A 13211-nucleotide genomic window follows, 5' to 3' on the forward strand; every position below is an offset into this window, starting at 1 on the left:
GAAGATCACAATTTAATTTTGCATATCTGAATATATAAACAATCAAATGTTATATTTGTGAGTGTTAAGTTACTAGACTTTTATTGTATTGCGTCATTGGGATATTCAGTGGTAAAACTTATGCTCACACAAAAGATATAATAAAGATGCTTCAATAATGCAAAATATTTTCAACCTGCTAGACGTTTTCTTTCCTTCAAGATGCAGTGACCTTAAAAATGAGACAGAAAATTCAAAATCTAATCACTTAGCTTAATCACTTACAGTGTAATTAAACCAAGCATAACAAACTCTTGCCACCCATTTGGCGGTTTTGTGAGTAGCATAATACGAGTCACTTGCGATTCGTATGAAACGTTACTGTATTAACTATAAGTTGGCAATATTAATGTCACTAAGTTGTTTGTAAGATAAAAGTTTATTACGTCAGTGTAGATCAACAAAAATCAACGAACATAAATTTCCACAATATTACTTAATAAACACTGGTAACATCTTTACAACTGAAGATAGTTGTGTGGTTGTTCCGTTCGATGAGAGAGATTAAAAACCTATCAGATAAAAGTACATAACTAATTCAGACAAATCTGTTAAAAAACCATGAGAGATTTGCTGTTTGATAGTCAACATAATTTATATTGTAACGTATTATAATTTATCTCGGACGAGCCTCCAATTTACTATGTTACATATTACAATTTCAAACAATCTGAACTGATTGAAATTGAAATGTGGATTTAGAAGTTAATTGAACGTAGAGATGTATAAAATGTATGATGTTTTACAAATAGATTGATATACACAGTTTTCTTTCTTAACACAAATGTATTTTAATATACAAACAACAGTACAATTTATAATAACTTTTATTACTAATAATGATTTATATACAAATGTTTTCAAACTTACAAACAATACTAAGTTTTCTCTCTTGTATGGAACTGAAGATTTTATGGACGGTTTACGATGAGTGAATTAACTCTAAGTTGATATTACTACACATCGATTAACGGCTAGCTCACTAGCTTTCTATTCTTGGCTGACTTCACGCCGTTTACAAGCTGACTTGTCTCCAGTGTCGATATCTAATGTCTCGTAGAAATACTAATGTTCAAAGTTAATTCATTGAAGTTAAACGATTTATAATGTTCGAAATCTATAAACGTTTCTGGTCATGTATCTGTAGTTTTCCAATTAATAAGTGTTAGTCACAGTTATAGCTTTCAAGATTTATAGTATACTGACAGTAGCAAACCAGGAATGTAATACACTGTCTCTCTGATCGTCGATTCATGAACTGGAGACGAGATTCTCCAAAGTTCAATCGGCAATAATACTTGAAGGTACGACACTACCTTCGTAAAACATATATTGTTGATTCTTATAATCGACAATTTTCTACAAATTTAAGGAATAGGCAGTAACCTCGCAATATACATTTAACAATATAAGTTACACTCATTTCTAAATACACATTTAACTAAAAGAAACATCAATATTAAAATAAATATATAATAGTAAATCCATTACAATATTAATATGTTAGTGTTTTATGTTCTGGAACATACAACAAAAAACAAGAGTAAATCAAGAAATGAGACCCATTATTTTATTCCTATAGTACATATTAGTGTATACAATACATGTTAATACCAGAAATAAATCACCTTACAACCTTAGAATGTTGTTTTTATTTCATTAGACGCTGAACGTTTTGTTTTGCAACTTCATGAGCCTTTGTGTTTTAGAGAACTCTCCAGAACAAGTTAATAGGAAGCTTCTGCCACACCCATGGGTATCTGTGAGAACGAGTGGCTAATTAAACAAAAACAACATTTTGGTCTTATAAAACAAATATAAGGTCGTTTATTTATATTATTAAAATGATATGTAAAAACTTAGGTCCAATGTTTTTATTCATTCATGATGAAGTATACATATATATTATTGTTTTTGCTATCTTTTTTGGCGCAAAAATCTATCTACCAAGGGGATCTAACACCAGATTCTAGTGTTTTAAGTCTGTAAATTTATTATTTATTCAGCTTGGAACTAAAACACATAAATAAAGTATACAAAGCATTACGTAACACATTATATGTGTTTAACAGTACTGATTCATTGGCGTTTAATTAGACCAAATTAAGTCCATTGCCGTTAACCCACATCACTAGATTTCATCTACTTTCTTGTGTACTGTTTTATTTTATCTCAGTGACTTTCATTTACAAAATTAATAACTACCATTGTGTTGTTTCTCAAGAAAGGTGAATGTATATAGAGATTTTTTTCGACACAATCTTTTTTTTAATTTCGAGCAAAACTACATGAAGCTCTTCTGCGCAAGCCGTCGCTAATTTAGCAGTGTAAGACTAGAGAGGAGAAGGTTAATCATTATTACCATCTACCACCAACACCTGAGCTACTTTTTTACCAAAGAATTTGGGATTGATCGTTACATTATAACGCCTACAAGGCTGAAAGGACGAGCATGTTTGGTGTGGAGGGGTTTGAACCCGCAACCCTCAGGTTGTGAGTCGAGAGCCATATACACCTGGCCTGGCACAAGAATATAATGTTATCTTAATATCAGACCTACTTTTAATATAATGTATAATAAAATATCCGAGAAACTTGCAGGTACTCTTATTCAAGCAATATAAGTGAGTGATTATTAGGTATACTAAGGTATAATTCCTTGGATTTTTTGTTTTGTTTTTCGTTTGTCGTTTAGTAATATAAAAAACACAGTCATCAGAGATTTCGTTGGGAAATATATACTCATTTAGATATTTTAATTGTGCAATATTTACGTTTTAGTTATATGAAAGCTTCTGCCACACCTATTTGTAGCTGCAAGCAGTGAATAAGAAGGCGTAGTAAGAGCGATTGATCTTAATATATTTGTTACACCTGGAGAAGATCGAAATGAAAGAGTTGCTAAAGACAGTAAAAAAGAAGTTCTTGAGGATATTTAGATGGACAACGAATTATAACAAAAAAGTTTTTACTTGTGAAATAGCACATGGTTTTTGTATATTTGCAGTAGTCTTTGTATGAGAGTGAATGAAAAACTTGAATTCGAGCAGGCAACTTGGAATGAGTTTTCTTTTAACTTTTCGGGATTGAACAAAAAGAAAATATTTCTCGCTTACTGATACTTGGTTCTTTTAGTGTTGAAATAAAAAACTACCAAGGCTTTTATGCGTTAAGTCGGGTTTATATTTCATTGTGCTTTGGAGAAGGAACTTTTAAACTTGTAAACCAGACGAGAAAACCTTTTTATTTTTATTTTATTAGTAGGCCCGTCATGGCCAAGTGTGTTAAGGAGTTCGACTCGTAATCCCAGGGTCGCGGGTTCGAATCCCGGTCGCACCAAACATGCTCGCTTTTTCAGCCGTGGGAGCGTTATAATGTAACTGTCAATCCCACTCTTCGTTGGTAAAAGAGTAGCTCAAGAGTTGGCGGTGAGTGGTGATGACTAGTTGCCTTCCCTCTAGTCTTACACTGATAAATTAGGGACGGCTAGCGCAGATAACCCTTGAGTCGCTTTGCGCGAAATTCAAAAACAAACAAACGTTTTTTTTTTTAAATGAACTTGATAGCTGCATACTGTGAATAGCTGTAAATGCCCATATAAACCGACTGTTGAGATATCATACGAATACAAAGTTTTCTATATTAAAGAAGCTAATATAATACTCATGAAGTAATGTGCATTCTCATTTTACAGACTTTTTATTTAGGCAGAAAAATACAGCCTTGAGCCTTATATAAACAGTTAGGTAAACTTTTGATACATATAACACATTTCGAGTTGACATCATTCTGTAATTTCCAAATATAAATAGGTGAATACTGGACTATTTCGTGTCACTTCCAAATAGACGTCATACTTAAGTGAAGATCGTTGGACGTTTCCTAATTTACGAGATAATGCAAGTTTCAACATTAATCACCTTATATGTTAATTCAATGTCCTTTGTTGGGCGGCCTGGCATGGCCAAGTGTGTTAAGGCGTTCGACTCGTAATCCGAGGGTCGCGGGTTCGAATCCTCGTCGCACCAAACATGCTCGCCCTCCCAGCCGTGGGGGCGTTATAATGTGCAGTAAATCCCACTATTCGTTGGTAAAAGTGTAGCCCAAGGGTTGGCGGTAGGTGGTGATGACTAGCTAGCTGCCTTTCCTCTGGTCTTAAACTGCTAAATTAGGGACGGCTAGCGCAGATAGCCCTTGAGTAGCTTTGCGCGAAATTAGAAAAAAAAACAAACCTTTGTTGGTTTGCTGTTAGAACTTTATTATGTTACGTGATAATTTAAATAGAACAGTAGTTACCCCATGCTTTAATAAGGTATTTACTGTTGATACTTTCTCACGTTAATTGGTTATTTAACCTTCACAATAAACAATATACCTGACGATTATTACACCGTTCTTGGGAAGGCAAATGGTGAACTTTTTAAGAGTAGAGGACTCACGTATTCTTATTAGACACTTGGCTTTTATGTTTGCTTTTTGAAAGTTACTAAACAAAGATAAGTATTATGTTCATTTTATTATAAGTAAAAGTATTTAACCATGTTCTTTTGTCAAACACAGACTTACTAACATTCAAGAAAACAACAAAATACGAATGGAAGACATTTCAACATGATGGAACCTGCTAGACTTTTTCCCGTATAAAAATGGTCTACGTCGCTGTATGGTTTATCTAATTATTTTAACGCGTTTTTTTTTTTAATATAAATATACAATAGAATACTTGATTCAATCGTATCGTGCCATTCTATTTAACAAAACTTGACATAAACACATTCAGATTTTCATACTATATATATATATAATAAGCTTACAAAGCAGTATACTCTCCCAGTTCTACAATGAGAACAGAGCACTGAGTTGAATATGGCTCTAAAAGATCTTCTGGTTGTTGTCAGCTAGGTTTCTCCTCAAATTGTTGTTGCAGGTCTAACATATAATATTAGAACTAACAGCACGTTATGTGAAAACCATGAGCAATTGAAGACCATAATGAATATTAGTGGAAGGAGTTATGCTGGTTAATGCTATGCTATGCTACACATATTCTATGAGAATTTTGACCTTATCATGTGAGAGTAAGTTTGCATTATGTTCAACTGCATCCAAACAATCCTGTCGTTTGTTCTTCAATAACAAGGCTCACGAAAGTGGCCTTAGGGCTAAGTATTCAAAACTTTCGCTTCGACATTATTCAAGTATGGTAACAATGTTCTAACCTGTAATCAAGCTACCGTTATCAGTACTTTCACTACTGCGTTTTCCTTTTCTTAAACGGAAAATTTGTTTTTCATCAAAAATACATAGAAAGCGCAATGTTAGATTGCTGCACGCCCTCCAGTGGCTCAGCGGTATGTCTGCGGACTTACAACGTTAAAATCCGGGTTTCGATCCTCGTGGTGTGCAGAGCACAGATAGCCCATTGTGTTTGTAAATCTTTACTTATGTACCTATGAAATCATCTTTTAGCACAAGATTCGTTAACTGCAGTTTAAATATGTGCAGATTATGTACGAAACATCAATATTTCTGTATAATTTCGAAACTTTGGCTTACTTTATATTTTCCTGTATTTATCTCTAATTAAAGTATTAATTAGTAACGAGTTATTTTTTCTCTTAGACATATGATGAATTATTAACTTGTCAAGTAACAAGTAATTGGAATGATTAATATAGTACTTTACTATTGGTTCTTACAGGTAAAAGTACATCGAACAACTTTAAAATTTCCTTCTGTATTGACTTTCCACGTTCTATTCCGAAGCACAAAAAACAATCTCTTTTGTTAGCCATTTTTGCTTTTAAATAACATTAATTTAAGCTATTAATGCAAACGAAGCTATTCAAGACTGGAGACAACGTTGTAAAATACAACTTTAATATTCGGCAGCAATACGTTATAAAGTAAATAATATTGTTGTTACCTGAATAAAAATATGTTAATTTCGACCATACGTTGAAAATGTAAATCATTAAATCTATTAAAAGTGATTTAAAATATTTCAGTATACTTCTAAATGTGTGAATATCCTGTTTTTTAATTTCTTCAATATTATTAAATAATTTTATATTACTTGCCACAAGTTTTAAATTTTACTTCTTGTCATCCCGGTCGCGCCAAACATGCTCGCTCTTTCAGCCGTGGGGGCGTTATAATGTGACGGTCAATCCCACTATTCGTTGGTAAAAGAGTAGCCCAACAGTTGGCGATGGGTGGTGATGACTAGCTGCCTTCCCTCTAGTCTTACACTGCTAAATTAGGGACGGCTAGTACAGATAGCCCTCGAGTAGCTTTGTGCGAAATTCCAAAACAAACAAACAAACATACTTCTTGTTTTTTATATTTATTTATTTGCATATATAATTGCGTGTTTGAACTTTTATATATTTCATATTGAAAAAACATTACAAATTCCACGAAACTGAACTGATTAATTACATAAAAGTATTAAAGTAGAAAATAAAAAACATTTTTTCTTTTGTGATATTAATATAACATTGGTGTTTTGACACTTAATTTAACAATTAGTGCTACGGTTTACGTAAATATACGAGTTATCTTTGAGCAGTCGATCCGTCATTTACGAAATAATAAATGTTTCTGTGTGGATTTTACACTGTGTCACTTGAAGTAGTGTAATGATAGGTTATAGACAATATAATTACATTCTCAGAGAGTGAATAATAAGGCATAGTTTGGTGATTTATGTACATATCTGATATAGATTTGTTGGAAGGGGCATTTTTTGTACGTACAATCATTTGGGATTTCTTGCACATTGCATGTATATATATAGTTTTTATTTCTTAACATATGCAATTTAAATCTTTATTCAATCTTTCGTTAAAAGCCTAACATAGCACTTTTTACATTTATGTTGCTTTTAACACCCTCGAAATGTGCAATAATTTTCAGATTTACATATTTTAAGCCATTCTCATACATACAATTCTAAGTTTGTAGCTTCTATAAATCCAAGTTAATGTAAAACGTATGGTAAAAATTTGTAAACAAATCAATATGTACTTTAACAACCTTCAACAGCGCTTTATGTTTATTGATATAAAACAGGATATATGAACAATTTTCATTTCCTTGAAAAACAAAATATTTAATTATGATAATATAATTCATCAGGTATCTACTATGTCATAGACACTTTCAGTTTTTAAATGTATTAGTTATATCTTTGATACGAATCTTCTGGCACACATCGCACAGTTGGAACCATTCTGACAGCTTTGATATTATATTCAGAAATTTGTCTGGTGCAAGGGATGCACTAATATAGTGTTTGCAGTGCTCTTAATGTAACTCCAAATACAATTACAGTGTAAAAGTCAGTTCAGACGTGACAATGCATTGTGCTCCAGTTATGCACTAGGTCGAAATGGGACATCATTGCTTAATGCATTGTGTAAAATATAGAGTAACTGCTAAAATACTATTACAATGATAGTCTTATAACAGGCATTTTTTATACCGGTCAGTGCAAATAGAATCAAAAGTACTAAAATCATATTCCAATTCCATTATCTGTTATTTTATGGCGACGTTTTTAACAGCGCAAAATTGTGCTTTCTATTGACTTATTTTTCACTTAGCCCACAGAAACGCTAGTCATGTAATATTTTCAATTTTAAAACTTGCTGTTAATTACTTTTTGCTCACCTAATGTTAAATAGAAAGCTGTACAATGGATTCTTTGTACTATGCAAATCACAGGGATAACACTTCGAATTTTAGCTTTATAAGCCATAAGCTTACCGCAGAGTTTCTGAAGGGGCGGGACTTGTTTATTACAACTTGCTGTTGGCTCTGAGGAAACTAAGGACATGCCTACGAATTGAACAGTACATAATAATTTTTTACATATATGAACTCAGGGTGTTTGAAAAAACAGGTATTGCCATGTTTTGTTTCTGGTTTCTTACTCTTTCGTTGTGATTTATGAGTAGTAACTTATATAGATCTCTTTAAGTTTAGTTGATTCATCGTTAACTGCTTAATCTATAGTTTTGTTTCAATTATTCAACTTAAATGTTAAACTAAAAATTCTAAGTTGAAGAAATATTCTTTATTTTCAATTTGCAGATTAATAGGGATATTGTTACCCTTCTATTCCTTGTCACGCAAAACTTCTAGCTCAATTAGTTTATCCCTATGTTGCATCTTACAACAAAAATAATTTTTTCAAGTAACCTCAAATAAATGCAGTTTCACTAGCATTATTCAAATATTGCATTTCTGTCTTTGTCTCAAAAATAAGTAGTACAAATGACACTGAATATAACTTTATATCCTAAGAGCATCTAGCATAGTTATACTTTAGATAATGTATTTAGATATGTAAAATAATTAATATATTTTGTTTAATATACTGAGTACATAACAATTTTTTTTATAGCTGAAGACAAGTTTAATTCTCAGTATGTCATCTTACGATGGTTTCTGCTAGAACTTTAGAGTATATTCTGTTGGTTATATCTCATATTTTGTAAAGGAAATGCTGCTTTGACTGTTAAAAATAACGAACAATTATGAGCGATTGAAAGGAAACATAGAATGTACCAAGAGTTATTTTTTTCATTATCGTTATCCGTCCTGCGTAAATAGAGGCGTAACTTCCGTTTCGATATTTACTGCAGTCACGACGTAGGGTCCTTGAAACTGTTGCCAAGAGTTTTCAAGATCCATGAAGAAAACTTCTCATCCAAATGTTTATAATGAACATTTGATTACTTTAGCTAAACTATTTTAATCATAGCTTTACTGAAGGAGTTATCTGCGAAAACACGTTATCACTTAAATTACATTTATAAAATATAGTAAAATGCAAGTTAAACTCCTGGAAATAATTACATTACATTTGCAAAAACTCAAGCAATAGCATTTAATATTGTTAGTTTTATTGGTATTTTTACGTTTTTAATTCTTTAATATTGTATCGAACGTTTGAAAATGTTGATATTGTGCAGAATATCAAACCAAGAATGCATTGCACAGGTTTTTTTTCTTTTATATATTTTAACCTGTTTCAATTTTTTACATCTTAAAACAGCATGTAACTTGTTGGCAAGGGTTATTAAAACAACATAACTGTTTGTTATTTCGGGAAATATAAGAAACTAATACGATATTTCCATTGTTAGTGAATTCTTAATATATGCATATTTTCTTGACTACAATAATCATTTTCTGTTTAGTCGTGAACGCTGTGGTATGAATACCATTCTGGTAAAATAATCAGGAACGGATGAATATCTCGATTCATAGTAAGAACGTGTTGGACCTGTAATTAATACGACACTAATACATATAATGATACAGGTGTGAACAAATAGGCATCACAGAACAAAATGCATATTAATCGTATAAGTACAAAGAAATCACACGAGGATGAATAGACAGAAGAGATACAGATGTGAATACGTAGAAGTCACAGAAGTGTGTATACATAAACATCATGCATCGAGGAATGAATAATTTATATTGTTCCCAAACCTTTTTTTTATGATAGATCAGATTATAGTGTTAATAATATCAAAAACCTCACTGACAAGGCAAATAATTTTGCGTATTTCATGTCAAGTAAATGTTTTGTGTAAATAAGAGGTTTGGTTTCGAATTTTGCGTAAAGCTACACGAGGGATGTCTGCGATAGCCGTCCCTCATTTATCAGTGTGAGATTAGAGGGAAGGCAGTTAGTCATCACCACCCACTGAAATGTTTTCAGCGTAAAAACAACCTTAAGATCACATATCATAATTAAAAGCAATATAATATGGCGAAATATTAGAGCGGTCATTCCAAATATAACTCGTTCGCAGATGAAAGACGAACGCTATTCTATTGTAACTATAACTCTTAAATCTCGTCATTACGTTCTCATGCACATTTTTCTCAACAGTGATTGAATATATGACATATAAAGATAACTTGTATTTGAATATTACTGTATTTATACCTCAACCCTTAAACTCACATTAGCTCATTTCATATCTAAATAAGCGCTTCTGGATATGATTCTGTCTTTATTCTTTACAAGACTTTATGACATTTTTTTGCTTATGTTATTTTATTCAATTTATATTTACTTCCAAAAAGGAGAAAATTTAAAGTTTTTCTGTTAAGTAAGGTAATATCACAGGTGCTGAAGTCCTTTTTAGATCATAAAACACCTACTAACCACGCATATCAAAAGTTTCCCTTGCAATTACTTGTCGTCCATCATAGTTGAAGTTCTTGAAAAGCTGAGAAACTGCATCTATGTACCTACTATTGAATATAGACAGTTGAGGTGGGGGCCAGCTTAAAGGGTTTCGATGCGATCTGCAAGACTGCAAGGCATGGCTTTAGAAACCTCTTATTATTAGGAAAAGGGAGGAATATTGGTCAAACCGTTTGAGTCAAAAACACCTGTTATTAAACAAGGTGGGCCAGAGAAACAGGGTTAAGGGAGTTTTTCGTCTTCCATATAGTTCAAATACCAAACTGAGGTCTTAGCATTAAAGGAGGTAGTTTACCATGTAAAAAAATGGAATTTATAAGTCGAAGATCATATCTAGGTGGGGCCTTATTAAAAATAAAAAGATGAATTGTCTAGGATGAGTGAACAAAAGGTCGCGATACTCCTCTAACTGATATTGTGTTAAGGAAAATTATACACTGAATATAAATTCTGTTCTCAGGAATTTCCGTGAGATTACAGTTATACACTCTTATATTTTTATAACACCAATCGATTAAGATTAATCATCAAAACTGAGTATTAAAACAGATAAATAACTTAGTATACCTTATTTCTGTTGCGTTATCAACTTAGAGAAACAAAAATAGTAACACTGACCAACAGTGAGAATATTTTTTGACTAAATGATTTTCCAGATATAACTTTTCCAAAACGTTAATTATTACAGATAAGTTAACATTTATAAATAAAGAATTGTTCATAATATTACTAAAAAGGTGGAAGCTCGAAATCTGCATTTTTGAAAACAAAAGAAGTGTTTACAAAATACTTTTAGTAGCCTTAGAGAAGTGATGAAGCCTTATTCATCATTATGAATAGTGAGTCGTCAAGTACGGGAGATAAGATTAATTTATCATTTGGATGTAGTGACCCGTTTTAATTTCATTTTGATTTTATCCTCCTCTCATCCTGTTCTTTCAAAACCAGATATCTTCCCTCATCCGGCTGCAAAGTGTAAACTTCAATCTAAATTGTGGAACATTTGAGAGGTCAAACACCCACTTCTAACTTTAACATTTCACCTTTAATTGTTATACTTGCAAATAGAGATTAGATCTTATAGTAGGTGTGCTCCCACTTTTTGTGGTTTCTATGTCATATACCTCATACCTCTCTTACTAAAGTACTGTTTAGTTTTCTTACATTTTTAGTCTGTAATCTACTTTATATGATGTTTTCGTATATACTTCTGTTTCGGAGGTACGCTTACATTTCCAAGATTAAATTTAAATTAATTATTTTATGCGAGTTAGTGTGTGTGTGTTTTTTATTTTAAGTATGTTGTCTTACATTTAATGTTATTACAGAACAGTCGTGGCCACTGTTCGACGGATTCAGTTTTAGTATGAATGATCTGTTAGGCCTTTTTAGGCTTACTTTTCTGTTATGCTTCTTTACACAACGGTTTTGTTAAACCTAAAACAAAGAGAAAAGCGACTTTATTAGTTATGTAATTGATATGTTTCGATGCAAAACTTTTTACTTACTAGAGTATTATGAATTTAGATAAAACAGATTAAAAGTTAAATTATATTACACCGACTGACGACCTTTTTATATTATGACGTCATATTTATTGCTTTACAAGATGTCAATCATTAATAGGGACCCCTGGTGAAAATAAAGAAAAATGTTTAAATGTGTGTGAATCACACTGTTATAAAAAAGAAATAAATGTACAAAAAATAACGTTAAAGCTGCTAAATATAAACTACATGATAGATGCCATAGTAAAAACTTTACTTATGAAGTAACTTGTGGCAGATGCTCCGGTACGTTTGTGGGAGAAACTTGCTGACTCGTACATAATAGAATATATGAACATGTACGTGACACTTGAAATCTCATTGCTAACAATGCTATTGCAGAATATTAAGAAAAGAACATGACATAATATACAAAATATTTTCCTCGCACAGACGAATACATGCAAACCCCCTGAGGCAACCAATCAGCGTTTGGGTCTGAAGTAACCTTCCAGCCACTTATATGCATACACCAACTGTAAAAGCTAATCAAGTAATACCAAATAGCACTAACACCAAAAAACGTAATTTGTTAGTCACCTATTAAAATTTATGTTAATCATGGCAAGTACGACATTATCTACTTACATACGGAAGTGGGTTTATCTGTCACATCACAGGCTTATTTCAAACTAAAATAATTAAACTTAAAGTTATAGGTGATCATAATTTCACATTCTTAATACCGTGTTATATCCTTTGTGACACTGACATAATAATAAATGAATTAAGAGCGACTTATTTTGTAAAGCCAGTCGTCTGATAGGTCTAAACATAATGGTATAATTTAGCACTACAGAGTCGTAACAGTAGGAGACGATGCACTATTCTTAAATTTATAATGAATCTGTATGACAAGAATAAGAAACGTAAATGAAACTGACAATGTGACGTGCAAAGTTCAGTACCAAAACTGTTTGTTTGTTTGTTTTGGAATTTCGCACAGCGCTACTCAAGGGCTATCTGTGCTAGCCGTCCCTAATTCAGCAGTGTAAGACTAGAGGGAAGGCAGCTAGTCATCACCATCCACCGCCAACTCTTGGGCTACTCTTTTACCAACGAAAAGAGGGATTGACCGTCACATTATAACGCCCCCACGGCTGGGAGAGCGAGCATGTTTGGCGCTACTCGGGCGCGAACCCGCGACTCTCAGATTACGAAGCGCACGCCTTAACGCGCTAGGCCATCAGTACCAAAACGAAGTAGCACACGAATTTTGGAAATTCTCAATTTAATTCTGTAAGTTATACAGAATTGTTCATCATGAAACTGCAGTGTACAAAATTAAACAGTTCACGTAATATAACATACTAACTAATGAATTATCAATCATAGCCAAAGAATGAGTTTATAGAATTTAGTAAAATAAACAAAATTTGTATTCTAAAAAT

This window comes from Tachypleus tridentatus, chromosome 11 (genome assembly GCF_004210375.1).
Source record: "Tachypleus tridentatus isolate NWPU-2018 chromosome 11, ASM421037v1, whole genome shotgun sequence".
NCBI classification, from domain to species: Eukaryota; Metazoa; Arthropoda; class Merostomata; order Xiphosura; family Limulidae; genus Tachypleus; species Tachypleus tridentatus.